We start from the raw sequence: 16,899 nt of genomic DNA, 5'->3' as shown, positions 1-16,899 counted from the left end.
ATATCAGTTAAGTTAAAAAGTAAAACTGTTAAGCCCATTCTCAAAAAGTAAAATGGCCAAACCTACCTGATATTTCCCTGTTGGAAAACTTAAACGTTGTTCAAAAAGCAAAGCTTGCTGCTCCAGTGGCTCTATACCGGCCTTCCACAGCAGTAATTGTCTATTCAGGCTGGGATTCAGCAGGCTGGTAAAGACGAAAATTTAGAGGGATAGCAGTCTCCAGTTATAATGCACCCTCAAAATGAGCAGGGACAGTTTTAGGTAACATTGAAGCCTTTTCCATTTAAATGCCATTTAAATTTCTAAAGAAACTTAAACAAGCAATCAATAATGCTAATACAAAATGTCATCTTGCTAAGCAGCCTTTTAAAGGGATAGCTCATTTAATGGACTATATGAAGGCTCATGATGGCAATGGAGGAAATTTACAGAAGGCTACATTATTAGTGCAAACTATGGCAGGATTGAGGGTAAACAACGGGACTGCTGCATTTCCTGGAGCTTGTTTCCATTCTGGAAAAAAGGAACACACCGAAAGGACTGCAGACAAAATCTAAGAACAGGACCTCAGCCGAGGGTAACAACAAAAAATACTAAACCAGGCATTTGCCGTAAGTGTAAAAAAATAAAGAAAAAGAATTGGGCTAATCAATGTCATTCAAAATTTAATAAGGAAGGGAACCCGATTCCAACTGGGGCCTATCCTGCTTAAGTTACTCTCTTATCTCTGTACAATGTTTGTCCCCTGCCACCAATCAAAGCGCAGCAGCAAATTTGTGTAGCACTCAGAAAGTAAATATTTTACCTGGGGAGCCTCCACGAAAAAATACCAGCAGGAGTTTGTAAGCCCTTACCTACAGAAACAGTGGTTTTGCTTTTAGGAAAACCTAGCCTTAATAATAAAGGGATAAAACTTCATACAGAAGCTATTAATAGTAATTTTACAGGGGAAATGCAAATTGTATGTCATTTTCCAATACTTGCAGTGCTAAACCAAAAAAACGCATAGCACAAATCTTACTTTTACCTTACATCAAATTAGGTCAAAGAAAAGATGAAAGAATTGGAGGATTTGGAAGTACAAATAAGCAGGGCAAAGCTGCATACTGGATATATCAAATTACAAATAAACACCCAGCATGTAAAGTCACTATTCACAGAAAAAAAAATTAAAGCTTTAGTTAATACTAGCACAAATGTCTCACTTAATTTCTGTTCAGCACTGACCCTTTTCTTGGCCTGTATAAAATGCTCACTCTAATATAGTCAGAGTGGGGCGGGCCTCAGAAGTTTATCAAAGCGGTCTTATCTTACCATGTAAAGGGCCAGAAGGACAGCCTGGACCCATTCAGTCTATTGTAATTCAGATTCCTATTAACTTGTGGGGAAGAAACTTATTACAGCAGTGGGGAACCAAAGCCTTAATACCTGAACAATCCTATAGCTCCCAAAATCAACAAATAATAGAGGCCATGGGCTATGTGCCTGAAATGGGAATAGAAAAAAATTTACAGGGTCTAAAAGAATCATTAGAAGTTAAGGGACAAAGTTCTCAACATGGTTAGAATATCATTTTTAATGACAACCATTGTTAAACCTCCAAAACCAATAGCTTGAATATGGTTAGATAATAAACCAATTTTGATAGAACAATGGCCACTTACAAAAACTGGAAATTTTTTTAAATGTAGTTGCTAAACAATTAGAAAAAGAACATATAGTTCCTACATTTTTAGCTTAAAACTGTCCTATTTTTGTAATAAAAAGGAAATCTAAAAAATAAAAAATGTTAACAGATCTTAGAGCAATTAATGCAGCTATACTACTTTTACCCACTATGATTCAAAAAAATTGTCTACTACTAACTATTATTGATTTGAAGGACTTTTTTTTTTTTTTTTTTTTTACAATTCCTTTGGCAGTAAAGAACTGTAAGCAATTTGCCTTCACTTTTCCTTTTATACTAATCAAAAACCTGCCTAAAAATATTATTGAAAAGTGCTTCCCCAAGGGATGTTAAACAGTTCCACAGTTTGTCAAACTTATGTGGACACAGCTATTAAGCCCACTAGAAAAAAATTTCCTCAGTGCTATATTATTCATTATATAATATTCTTTGTACCTCACCAAATAGTTACTTATACAATGCTATAACCATTTAAAAAAAGAAATCCATTCAATGTACTAGGTTAATACTAGCTCCAGATAAAATTCAAACTACAACTCCTTATTTGTATTTGTGCATGTTGGTAAAAAAAAAAAAAAAAAAAAAAAAAACTATGTCACTTCAAAAGGTGTTCATCAGAAGAGATAATTTAAAAACTCTAAATAATTTCCAGAAGTTACTTTGAAATATCAATTAGATAAGACCTACTTTAGCCATTTCAACTTATGCTATGAGTAATTTGTTTTCTATTCTTAGAGAAGATTCCAGTCTGCATAGTCCTCAAGAATTAACTTAAAAAGCTAAAATGGAATTGCAAGTAATTGAAGAAAAAAATTCATAAGGCTCAAGTAAGTAAAATTAATCATAACAAGCCTTTAACATTATTAATTTTCCCTATTTAACACTGTCTTACACTCTCTTAGTAATAATCTCTTAGGAGTTATTATTCAAAATCAGGACTTAGTGGAGTGGCTGTTTTTACTTCATAATAGCACTCACACTCTTACTCTGTATTTGGACTGAATTGCAACTTTGATTGGAATGGGGAGGTCTCAAGTTGTAAAAGTGCATGGATTTAATACCATAAGAATAATAGTGCCTCTTACAAAAATTCAAATTCAGCAAGCCTATACTAATAGTGTAACATGGCAAACCTATTTGCCAAGTTTTGTGGGCACTTTAGAAAATCATTATCTAAAAAACAAAAATTTTTCAATTTTTAAAATTAACCAATTGGATTTTATCCAAAATTACTAAGTCAAATCTCATTGAAAATGCAGAAAATGTTTTTACAGATAAAATCTAGTAACAGTAAAGCTTCTTATTCAGGATCTAAAAGCAAAGTTATTCAAACTCCTTGTACACAATTGGGTCTGGCAGAGGGTCCAGGGAATGGTATAGCCAGAATGGACAACTGGACCTTTGAATCTAGGCCACACATAGGCAGACTAACAAGTGATGGTGCAACCAGCTCAGGCAGCTTTATGTAAGGGCACCTGCTAGTTAGGAACATGCACCCCACCCCAGACCCCAATCCCAGACCACCTGCCTGCACTGGGCATTGTCTCATCTTGGCAGAAAGGTGTGGGGGTGATGATCAGTTAGTATGTCCCTGGGTCTCAGGCCTCAGAAGTTCCTTAGGAACTGGGTAGTCACTGGGCAGGGGAAGGGCCCCAGGGACCCCTTGTGTGCATTTGCCCATGGAATGTGTTCCTACCCCACCTTCTCAGCCCTCACTAGAAAAGTCCAGGGCTTCCACCTGCTCTATGTTTCCAGCTCTGATCCACTCACCTGGTGACTCTGAAGGCTTCCTGACTCCAGCCTGGGTCCTCCTCTGTTAGATGGGGGTTCCAGGTTTCCTGCAGACAGAGGCCAACCCTTGGAGGTTGAACCTGGACCTCTTTTTTTTTAGACGGAGTCCCACACTGTCAGTGGTGCAATCTTGGCTCACTGAAATCTCCACCTCCTGGGTTCAAGCGATTTTCCTGCATCAGCCGCCAGTGTAGCTGGGACGACAGGTGTATGCCACCCCATCCAGCTAATTTTTTTGTATTTTTAGGAGAGATGGGGTTTCCCCATATTGGCCAGAAGGGTCTGAATCTCCTGACCTTGTGATCTGCATGCCTCAGCCTCCCAAAGTGCTGGGATTACAGGCGTGAGCCACCACTACCGGCCCTTAGTTCTTAAAGTATAATTTTTTTATCTCTCCAGTCTCCCATTTTTACTAAAGAAAAATCATGATATGACCAAATATCTCTATTATACCTGGCCTGAATATTTGTATAAAGTATAGCAAGAATAATTATTTTTACATAGGTTTTCAAAATTGGATTTCATAAAACTTGGTTTCATAAAGTGAATCTCAAATAGGACTTTTTAAAGCTGAGCCCAGCTATGGGTCTGTCCCCTCAAATAACTACATGAGTTGCATAAATTTCTCTTTTGAGGTCACAGGATAACTTGGGTCTCATAAGCCTGTCAGGAAGTGACATTATTTACTTACCACAAGTTACTTACAGGGAATGTGTAGAGAAGGTATGAAGCCAGTTTTCCCAAAGGGTTTTTATCGACTCTATACATCAAGTTTGATTCCTTAGGGAAAGCATGCCATTCCAGTCAAAGCCTTGCCAAGATAACTAATTTCTCCAATTGTGACCTGTTGCAGAAGAAAACATTCTTTTGCACTTATGCAAATTATATTTCCGTAAGTTAAGAATACTCACAAATAGATTCTAAATTCTGGAGAAAACAGATGGAGAGAAACAAATATGCCCCTAATTTTGTTTACTCAATTGGAGTATATTTTACTCAATTGCTAAAAGCTGTAAATAGCTCAAAATAAGCTTCCTGAACTCTGAAAAACAAAACAAAGGATCAGTAATATTTTAAGCAAAGCCAAAAAGATTACTTCAGTCTATATTAGTTCACTCCATGCAGTTATCTCCTGTTCTGCTTTATATTCTTGAACATTTCAGGTCTCCATGAGAGTCCTGAAAGTTTTTTCTTTATGCTAATGACAAAATTTCCAAAGTTATCAGAAATCTACATTTAAGAGCACCTGTCAATGTCCTATAGCAGATTATAAATCACCTTTCAAAGAGGATTAAAACAAGACAACAAATGTCTATGGATGACAAAGCAGTCTTAGGATAACATATTTATGCAAATACAGTCCAAGGAAAATGAAACACCATTTCACATTTGGCAATGCTTTCTTTTTTTTCCTGAGATAGAGTTTTGTTCTTGTTGCCCAGACTGGAGTGCAATGCTGCAATCTCTGCTCACTGAAACCTTCACCTCCTGGGTTCAAGTGATTCTCCGGCCTCAGCTTCCTGAGTAGCTGGGATTATAGGTGCTTGCCACAATACTTGGCTAACTTTTAGTATTTTTAGTAGAGATGGGGTTTCACCATATTGGCCAAGCTGATCTCTAACTCCTGACATCAGATGATCCACCCTCCCTCGCCTCCCAAAGTGCTGGGATTACAGATGGGAGCCACTGTATCTGACCTGACAATGCTTTCTGACAATTCTTCCTCTATGGTATTTATACCAAATAAGCCAAATGTCATTTATGTGCTTTAGGGGATATAATATCTAAAAGATATGTGTGTAAGAAAAATAAGTAATTTATAATTTGATTTTTACAAGTTTGTCAGATATCAAATCCCAGGTTATCTTAAGTCGCTCATTAACCAAAGTGGTAACTCTAAAATTGTAAAAAGGCAAAAACCTTTACTCATTAATAGAGGGATGACTTCACTTTCCAAATAATATATTTTTTTCCCTTTCCTGTTGCTCCAGTTTATTCAAAAGGTCAGACAAAAATCTTTCATTTTTAAAATAATACATGAAAATCTTGTTCACAGGGAAAAGCTAAATCTCACCTTTGTATTAGTGCATTATTCATATCAAACCTAATTCTTTTTTTTTTTTTTCAGACGGAGTTTCACTCTTGTTACCCAGGCTGGAGTGCAAGGGCGTGATCTCAGCTCACTGCAACCTCTGCCTCCTGGGTTCAGGCAATTCTCCTGCCTCAGCCTCCTGAGTTGCTGGGACCACAGGCACGTGCCACCGTGTCCAGCTAATTTTTGTGTATTTTTAGTAGAGACGGGGTTTCACCATGCTGACCAGGATGGTCTTGATCTCTTGACCTCATGATCCACCCACCTCGGCCTCCCAAAGTACTGGGATTACAGGCTTGAGCCACCGCGCCCAGCCTCAAACCTAATTCTTAATAAAAACTTATTGAACCTCCTTCATGACAAGAAACTGAAGCACTACAAAGAGGTTTTGAAACTTGGAGTGAATGACAGTATGTTTCAGTAATGCTTCATCTACCCAAGGGTAAACAATCAAATCTCTTCTCGACTGTTATCTAGAGAGGGCATCCAAGATGGCCAATTAGGAGCAGCTCAGGATTGCAGCTCTCAGCAAAAGCATGGAGGGTGAGTGGATGCTGCATTTCCAGATGGATTTTTATTGCCCACAGACCAGGAGATTCCCAAGCGGAGGAGCCCCATGGGTGGCCAGCATGACTGGTTTGGCCCCCACAGTTGTTTTGGCCTGCATGGCTGTTTTTGCCAGTGCAACTGTTTTGCTGGTGCCCCGGCATGGCGGTTCTCCATACAAAATACACAGGTCCAGATGCCATGTTAGCTGGTGATTGGAGCTCTGGGAAGGCAAAGTCGCCCATTCATCTGATTAAAAAGGGTACTGAAACAGGGAGCCAGGTCAGGAGAGTCTCAGGCAAAAAAGCACCACGAATCTCAGTGCACTATTTCAGCTGGCGCAGTGGGTCACCACACGGGAAATCACACAGATCCCGGCGCCTTTTCAACAGGTGACTGGAACACCTGGGAGACAGTCGACCGTTAACTAAAAAAAAAAAAAAAAAATTATTTTAAGGGGCTCTGAGGCAGGGAGCCAGGTGATCAGGCTCAGCTGGTCCCACCTCCACAAAAAAAAAAAAAAAAAAAAAAAGCAACCCAAAACACTCTGGATTGAGAGTTTCACAGCAAGCACAGCTGAACCTGGGAAGGTCCAGCTCTGTGGGGGAGGGGTATCTGCCATTACTGAGGCAGTCCACCACTACGGAGGTAGTTTGCCATTCCTGAGGCAGTCCACCATTACAGAGAGAGTCAGCCATTATAAAGGTGGGCCACCAATGCCAAGGAAGTTCTAACTACACCCATAGAAACAGGACTGCAGGGAAGTTCACAAGGCAGCTGGGCAGAGCCCACAGCAGCTCAGCAAAGCCTCGGCAGGCAGACAGTGACAAGGCTGCCTCCTCCCTGGGTAGGACAGCCCTGAAAAAAAGCCAGCAGCACAACAGAAACTCATAAATAAAGACCTAACTCCTTGGGACAAAGAACCTGGGAAGAAAAAAAAAGGGTAGGGTTTACGAGTTCTGCTGCAGCAGACTTAAATGTACCTGCCTAGCAGCTCTGAATGAACAGTGGAGCTCACAGCTCAGCACTTGAGTTCCTATAAAGGATAGACTGTCTCCTCAAGCAGCTCCCTGACCCTAGTATATCACAAGAGTCACCTCATAAAGGAGAGATAAGACTGACATCTGGCAAGTATCCTTCTGGGACAAAGATAGCAGAAAAAGAAACTGGCTATAACCCTTACTGTTCTGCAGCTGCTGCAGGTGACTCCCAGGCAAGCAGGGCCTGGAGTGGACCTCAGCAGTCCTACAGCAGAGAAGCCAGACTGTTAGAAGGAAAACTAAGAAACAGAAAGAAATAACTTCATCATCAACAAATGGGACATCCACTCAGAGACCCAATCTGAAAGTCAACAGCTACAAAGACAACAGGTGGATATATCCACAAAGATGGGAAGAAGCCAGTGCAAAAAGGATGAAAACACCCAAAACCAGAATGCCTCTCCTCCTACAAAGGATCACAACTCCTCACCAGCAAGGGAACAAGGCTGGATGAGGAGAATACATATGATGAATTGACAGAATCAGGCTTCAGAAGGTGGGTAATTAGAAAGTTCTGTGAGCTAAAAGAACATGTTCTAACTCAATGCAAAGAAACTAAGAACTTTGAAAAAAGATTTGATGAAATGCTAACAAGAATAAACAACTTAGAGAGGAATATAAGTGAATAGATGGAGCTGAAAAACACAACAAGAGAATTTCACGAAGCATACACAAGTTTCAACAGCTGAATTGACCAAGCAGAAGAAAGGATATCAGAGGTTGAAGATCAACTCAAAGAAATAAAATGAGAAGACAAGATTAGAGAAAAAAGGGTAGAAAGGAATGAACAAAGTCTCCAAAAAATATGGGACTATGTGAAAAGACCTAATCTACATTTGATAGGTGTACCTGAATGTGGTGGAGAGAATGAATCCAAGCTGGAAAATACTCTTTAGGATATTATCCAGGAAAACTTCCCCAACCTAGCAAGGCAGGCCAATATCCAAATCCAGGAAATACATAGAACACCACAAAGATATTCCTCAAGAAGAGCAACCCCAAGGCACATAATCATCAGATTCACAAGGGCTGAAATGAAGGGGAAAATGCTAAGGGCAGCCAGAGAGAAAGGTCGGGTTACCCACAAAGGGAAGCCCATCAGACTCACAGCAGATCTCTCAGCAGAAACCATACAAGCCAGAAGAGAGTGGGGGCCAATATTCAACATCCTTAAAGAAAAGAACTTTCAACCCAGAATTTCATATCCAGCCAAACTAAGCTTCATAAGCGAAGAAAAAATAAAATCCTTTGTGAACAAGCAAGTACTCAGAGATTTCATCACCACCAGGCCTGCTTTACAAGAAAGGAGGCACTGAACATAGAAAAGAACAACCAGTACCAGCCACTCCAAAAACATACCAAAGGGTAAAGAGCATCAACACAATGAAGAATCTGCATCAACTAACAGGCAAAACAGCCAGCTAGCATCAAAATGGCAGGATCAAATTCACACATAACAATATTAATCCTAAATGTAAATGGGCTAAATGCTCCAATCAAAAGACACAGACTGGTAAACTGGATAAAAAACCAAAACCAATTGGTGTGCTGTATCCAGGAAACCAATCTCACATGTAAGGATACACAAAGTCTCAAAATAAAGGGACAGCAGAATATTTACCAAGCAAATGGAGAGAAAAAAAAAAAAAAAAAAAAAAAAAGCAGGAGTTGCAATTCTCATCTGATAAAATAGGCTTTAATCCAACAAAGATCAAAAGAGACAAAGAAGGACATTACATAATGGTAAAAGGATCAATGCAACAAGAACAGCTAATGATCCTAAATATATATGCACCCAATACAGGAGCACCCAGATACATAAGGCAAGTTGTTAATGACTTAGAAGGAGACTTAGACTTCCACACTATAATAGTGGGAGACTTTAAGACCCCATTGTCAATATTAGACAGATCAATGAGACAGAAAATTAATAAGGATATCCAGGACTTGAACTCAGACCTGGACCAAGCAAACCTAATAGACGTTTACAGAATGCTCCACCCCAAATCCAAAAAATATACATTCTTCTCAGCAACACATTGCACCTACTCTAAAATTGACCAAATAATTGGAAGTAAATCACCCTCAGCAAATGCAAAAGAAAGGAAATCATAACAAACAGTCTTTCAGATCACAGTGCAATCAGGTTAGAACCCAGAATGCAGAAACTAACAGAACCACACAGCTTCATGGAAACTGAACAACTGGCTCTTGAATGTTGACTGGATAAACAATGAAATGAAGGCAGGAATAAAAATGTTCTTTGAAACCAATGAGAACGAAGACACAACATACCAGAATCTCTGGGACACATTTAAAGCAGTCTCTAGAGGAAAATATATAGCAATAAGTGCCCATATGAGAAGCAAGGAGAGATCTAAAATTGACACCCTATAGTCAAAATTGAAAAAGCTAGAGCAGCAAGCTCAAAAAAACCTCAAAACCTAGCAGAAGACAAGAAATAACTAAGATCAGAGCAGAATCGAAGGAGATAGACACAAAAAACCCTTCATAAAATCAACAAATTTAGGAGTTGGTTTCTCGAAAACATCAGCAAAATAGACCACTAGCCAGATTAATAAAAAAGAAGAGAGAATAATCAAATAAATTCAATAAAAAAAGATAAAGGGGATATTATCACAGATTCCACAGAAATACAAACCATCATCAGAGATTATTACAAACAACTCTATGCACAAAAACTAGTAAACCTGAAAGAAATGGATAAATTCCTGGTCACTTGCATCCTCCCAAGCCGAAAGCAGGAAGAAGTCAAAACCCTGAAGAGACCAATAACAAGATCTGAAGTTGAAGCAGCAATTAAGAGCCTACAACCCAAAAAAAGTCCAGGTCCAGATGGATTCACAGCTGAATTCTATCAGACATACAAAGAGGAGCTGGTATCTAATTCCTTCTGAAACTATTCTAAGCTATGCAAAAAGAGGGAATCCTTCCCAAATCATTTTATGAGATCAACATCATCCTGATACCAAAACCCAGCAGAGACTCAGCAAGAAAAGAAAACTTCATGTAATTCCAGTACTTTGGGAGGCCGAGGCGGGTGGATCACGAGGTCAAGAGATCGAGACCATCCTGATCAACATAGTGAAACCCGGTCTCTACTAAAAATACAAAAAATAAGCTGGGCATGGTGGCACATGCCTGTAATCCCAGCTACTCAGGAGGCTGAGGCAGGAGAATTGCCTGAACCCGGGAGGCAGAGGTTGCGGTGAGCCGAGATCGCACCATTGCACTCCAGCCTGGGTAACAAGAGTGAAACTCCGTCTCAAAAAAAAAAAAAGAAAAGAAAAAAAAAGAAAACTTCAGGCCAATATCCATGATGAACATAGATGCAAAAATCTTCAATAAAATACTGGCAAACCAATTGCAACAGCACATCAAAAAGCTTATCCGGCCGGGCGCGGTGGCTCAAGCCTGTAATCCCAGCACTTTGGGAGGCCGAGGCGGGTGGATCACGAGGTCAAGAGATCGAGACCATCCTGGTCATCATGGTGAAACCCCGTCTCTATTAAAAATACAAAAAATGAGCTGGGCATGGTGGCACGTGCCTGTAATCCCAGCTACTCAGGAGTCTGAGGCAGGAGAATTGCCTGAACCCAGGAGGCGGAGGTTGTGGTGAGCCGAGATCGTGCCATTGCATTTCAGCCTGGGTAACAAGGGCGGAAACTCCGTCTCAAAAAAAAAAAAAAAGCTTATCCACCACGATCAAGTAGTATTCATCCTGGGGATGCAAGGCTGATTCAATATATGTAAGTCTATAAACATAATTTACCACATAAACAGAACCAAGACAAAAACCACATGATTATCTCAATTGATGCAGAAAAGGCCTTTAACAAAATTCAACAGGCCTTTATGCTAACAACCCTGAATAAACTAGGTATTGATGGAATGTATCTCAAAATAGTAAAAGCTATTGACGACAAACCAACAGCCAATATCATACCGAATGGGCAAAAACTGGAAGCATTCCCTTTGAAATTTGGCACTAGACAAGGATGCCCTCTCTCACCACTCCTATTCAATATAGTATTGGAAGTTCTAGCCAGAGCAATCAGGCAAGAAAAAGAAATAAAGGGTATTCAACTAGGAAAGGAGGAAGTCAAATTGTCTCTATTTGCAGATGACATGATTGTATATCTAGAGGACCCCATCGTCTCAGCCCAAAATCTCCTGAAACTGATAAGCAACTTCAGCAAAATCTCAGGAAACAAAATCAATGTGCATAAATCACAAGCATTCCTATACACCAACAACAGACTGAAAGAGAGCCAAATCAAGAACGAACTGCCATTCACAATTGCTACAAAGAGAATAAAATACCTAGGAATATAACTAACGAGGAACATAAAGGACCTCTTCAAGGAGAACTACAAGCCACTGCTCAGTGAAATAAGAGAGAACACAAACAGATAGAGGAACATTCCATGTTCATGGTTAGGAAGAATCAACATCGTGAAAATGGCCATACTGCCCAAAGTAATTTACAGATTCAATGCTATCCCCATCAAGCTACCAGTGACCTTCTTCACAGAACTGGAAAAAACCACCTTAAACTTCACATGGAACCAAAAGAGAGCCCGCATAGCCAAGTCAATTCTAAGCACAAAGAACAAAGCAGTAGGCATCACAGTACCGGACTTCAAACTATACTACAAGGCTACAGTAATCAAAACAGCATGGTACTGGTACCAAAACAGAGATATAGAACAATGGAACAGAACAGAGGCCTCGGAGGCAACACAACATATCTACAACCATCCGATCTTTGACAAACCTGACAAAAGCAAGCAATGGGGAAAAGATTCCCTGTTTAATAAATGATATTGGGAAAACTGGCTAGCCATGTGCAGAAAGCAGAAACTGGACCCCTTCCTGACACCTTACACTAATAATAACTCCAGATGGATAAAAGACTTAAACAGAAGACCTAATACCATAAAAACTGTAGAAGAAAACCTAGGCAAAACCATCCAGGACATAGGCGTAGGCAAGGACTTCATGACCAAAACACCAAAAGTATTGGCAACAGAAACTAAAACAGATAAATGGGACCTACTCAAACTCCACAGCTTCTGTATGGCAAAAGAAACAGTCATTAGAGTGAATCAGCAACCAACAGAATGGGAAAAAATTTTTGCAATCTACCCATCTGACAAAGGGCTCATATCCAGAATCTACAAAGAACTAAAACAGATTCACAAGAAAAAAACAAGCCCATTCAAAGGTGGGTAAATGATATGAACAGACTCTTTTCAAAAGAAGACGTACAGGAGGCCAGCAAACAGATGAAAAAATGCTCATCATCACTGGTCATTAGAGAAATGCAAATCAAAACTACATTGAGATACCATCTCATGCCAGTTAGAATGGCGATCATTAAAAAATCTGGAGACAACAGATGCTGGAGAGGATGTTGAGAAATAGGAACACTTTTACACTGTTGGTGGGAGTGTAAACCAGTTCAACCCCTGTGGAAGACAGTGTGGCGATTCCTCAAGGACCTAGACATAGAAATTCCATTTGACCCAGCAATCCCATTACTGGGTATATAGCCAAAGGATTATAAATCATTCTACTATAAGGACACATGCACACGAATGTTCATTGCAGCACTGTTTACAATAGCAAAGACCTGGAACCAACCCAAATGCCCATCGATGATAGACTGGACAGGGAAAATGTGGCACATATACACCATGGAATATTATGCAGCCATCAAAACCGATGAGTTCGTGTCCTTTGTAGGGACATGGATGAACCTGGAAACCATCATTCTCAGCAAACTGACACAAGAGCAGAAAGTCAAACACCGCAAGTTCTCGCTCATAGGCGGGTATTGAACAATGAGAACACATGGACACAGGGAGGGCAGCATTACACACTGGGGCCTGTCGGGGGGAAAAGGGGAGGGGCAGCATAGGGTGGGGAATTGGGGAGAGATAGCATGGGGAGAAATGCCAGATATAGGTGATAGGGAGGAAGGCAGCAAATCACACTCCCACGTGTGTACCTATGCAACAATATTGCATGTTCTTCACATGTACCCCAAAACCTAAAATACAATAAAATTTTTTTTAAATTTATTTATTTATTTTTTATTTATTTTATTTTATTGCATTTTAGGTTTCGGGGTACATGTGATGAACATGCAAGATTGTTGCATAGGTACACACATGGCAGTGTGGTTTGCTGCCTTCCATCCCCTCACCTGTATCTGTCATTTCTCCCCATGCTATCTCTTCCCACTTCCCCACCCCCCGCCCCTCCCCCATTTCCCCCCAACGGACCCCAGTGTGTAGTGCTCCCCTCCCTATGTCCTTGTGTTCTCATTGTTCAGCACCCGCCTATGAGTGAGAATATACAGTGTTTGATTTTCTGCTCTTGTGTCAGTTTGCTGAGAATGATGGTTTCCAGGTTCATCCATGTCCCTACAAAGGACGTGAACTCATCCATTTTGATGGCTGTGTAATATTCCATGGTGTATATGTACCACAGTTTCCCTATCCAGTCTATCATCGTTGGGCATTTGGGTTGGTTCCAGGTCTTTGCTATTGTAAACAGTGCTGCAATGAACATTCGTGTGCACGTGTCCTTGTAGTAGAATGATTTATAATCCTTTGGATATATACCCAGTAATGGGATTGCTGGGTCAAATGGGATTTCTATTTTTAGGTCCTTGAGGAATCGCCATACTGTCTTCCACAATGGTTGAACTAATTTACATTCCCACCAACAGTGTAGAAGTGTTCCTATTTCTCCACATCCTCTCCAGCATCTGTTGTTTCCCGATTTTTTAATGATCACCATTCTAACTGGTGTGAGATGGTATCTCAATGTGGTTTTGATTTGCATTTCTCTGATGACCAGTGATGATGAGCATTTTTTCATATGTTTGTTGGCCTCCTGTATGTCTTCTTTTGTAAAGTATCTGTTCATGTCCTTTGCCCATTTTTGAATGGGCTTGTTTGTTTTTTTCTTGTAGATCTGCTTTAGTTCTTTGTAAATTCTGGATATCAGCCCCTTGTCAGATGGGTAGGCTGCAAAATTTTTTTCCCATTCTGTTGGTTGCCAATTCACTCTACTGACTGTTTCTTTTGCCGTGCAGAAGCTGTGGAGTTTGATTAGGTCCCATTTGTCTATTTTGGCTTTTGTTGCCATTGCTTTTGGCGTTTTGGTCATGAAGTCCTTGCCTACACCTATGTCCTGAATGGTTTTGCCTAGATTTTCCTCTAAGGTTTTTATGGTGTTAGGTCTGATGTTTAAGTCTTTAATCCATCTGGAGTTAATTTTGGTGTAAGGTGTCAGGAAGGGGTCCTGTTTCTGCTTTCTGCACATGACTAGCCAGTTTTCCCAACACCATTTATTAAACAGGGAGTCCTTTCCCCATTGCTTGTTTTTGTCAGGTTTGTCAAAGATCAGATGGTTGTGGGTATGTTGTATTTCCTGTGAGGCCTCTGTTCTGTTCCATTGGTCTATATCTCTGTTTTGGTACCAGTACCATGCTGTTTTGATTACTGTAGCCTTGTAGTATAGTTTGAAGTCCGGTAGTGTGATGCCTCCTGCTTTGTTCTTTTTGCTTAGAGTTGACTTGGCTATGCGGGCTCTCTTTTGGTTCCATATGAAGTTTAAGGTGTTTTTTTCCAGTTCTGTGAAGAAGGTCATTGGTAGCTTGATGGGAATAGCGTTGAATCTGTTAATTACTTTGGGCAGTATGGCCATTTTCACGATGTTGATTCTTCCTAACCATGAACATGGAATGTTTCTCCATCTGTTTGTATCCTCTCTTATTTCATTGAGCAATGGCTTGTAGTTCTCCTTGAAGAGGTCCTTTACGTTCCTTGTTAGTTGTATTCCTAGGTACTTTATTCTCTTTGTAGCAATTGTGAATGGCAGTTCGTTCTTGATTTGGCTCTCTTGAAGTCTATTACTGGTGTACAGGAATGCTTGTGATTTTTGCACGTTGATTTTGTATCCTGAGACTTTGCTGAAGTTGCTTATCAGTTTCAGGAGATTTTGGGCTGAGATGATGGGGTCTTCCAGATATACAATCATGTCATCTGCAAATAGAGACAATTTGATTTCCTCCTTTCCAATTTGGATACCCTTTATTTCTTTTTCTTGCCTGATTTCTCTGGCTAATAAAATTTTTAAAAAATCTGGAGACTACAGATGCTGGAGAGGATGTGGAGAAATAGGAACACTTTTACACTGTTGGTGGGAGTGTCAATTAGTTCAACCATTGTGGAAGACAGTGTGGTGATTCCTCAAGGACCTAGAAATAGAAATTTCATTTGATTCAGCAATCCCATTACGACATGTATATCCAAAGGATTATAAATCGTTCTACTATAAGAACACATGCACACCGATGTTCATTTCAGCACTGTTTACAATAGCAAAGACCTGAAACCAACCCAAACACCCATCGATGATAGACTGAACAAAGAAAATGTGGCACATATACACCATGGAATACTATGCAGCCATTAAAAATGATGAGTTCGTGTCCTTTGCAGGGACATGGATGAACCTGGAAAACATAATTCTCAGCAAGCTGACACAAGAACAAAAAATCAAACACCACCTGTTCTCATTCATAGGCAGGTGTTGAACAATGAGAGCACATGGACACAGGGAGGGAAGCATCACATACTGGGGTCTGTCAGGGCAAATAGAGGAGGGACAGTGGGGATTGGGGAGTTGGGAGGGATAGCATGGGGAGAAATGCCAGATATAGGTGATGGGGAGGAAGGCAGTAAATCACACTGCCATGTGTGTACCTATGCAACAATCTTGCATGTTCTTCTCATGTACCCCAAAACCTAAAATGCAATAAAAAAAGGGAAAAAAATTTCTCTAAAAGTCCTACTAATAATAATGTCTAGTTTGTGGAGTTTATCAAAAAGGAAGACTAAAACATTGGATTCTCATCCACCTTAGAACAGAAGAGAACTTCTTCAACCTAATAAAGGGCATCTCAAGAAACCCTATATCAAACATCATATTTAATGATAAAAAAATCAAATGCTTTTCTCTTAATGTCAGAAACAAGACAGGCATTTCCACTGTCACCAGAATTTATAATTATACTGAAGAACTGAAGGTTCCACCTTGTATAATGAGGTCAATCATTGAATAAATAATCTTGGAAATGAAGAAATAAAACATTCTCTTCATAGATGACATGATTTGTACTTGGAAAATACCAAAGACTCTGCAAAAAAATTAATGAAACTATTTGGTGAGTTTAGCAAAGTTTTAGGATGCAAGGTCAATATACAAAAATTAATTATAGTTCTATATACTATACTATAAAATTCTGTTCTATAAAATTAATTGTAGCTTTATATACTATAAAATCTGATTTCCAATTGTTCATAATTAGTATGTTCATAATTAGTATGAGCAATTGGAAATCAAATTTTAACATGAAGCACTATTTACTATAGCACCAAAATATGAAATGCTTAAGTATAAATCAATCAAAACATGTACAAAATCTGTATGCTGAAAACTGCAAAACATTATCAGAAAATATCACAGATAACTAAATAAACAGAAAGATATACTGTGTTCATGGATTGGTGAACTCAATATTCTTAAGATGTCGGTTCTCTCCAATCAAAATCTGAGCAAAATTTTTGTAGAAATTTATCAGCTGATTCCAAAATTAGGTGGAAAGACAATAGATTAAAACTAGCCAAAATAATTTCGAGAAA

Source organism: Saimiri boliviensis, chromosome 12 (assembly GCF_048565385.1).
Source record: "Saimiri boliviensis isolate mSaiBol1 chromosome 12, mSaiBol1.pri, whole genome shotgun sequence".
NCBI classification, from domain to species: Eukaryota; Metazoa; Chordata; class Mammalia; order Primates; family Cebidae; genus Saimiri; species Saimiri boliviensis.
The sequence above is the reverse complement of the archived record's forward strand: the minus strand, read 5'-3'. Positions refer to the sequence as shown.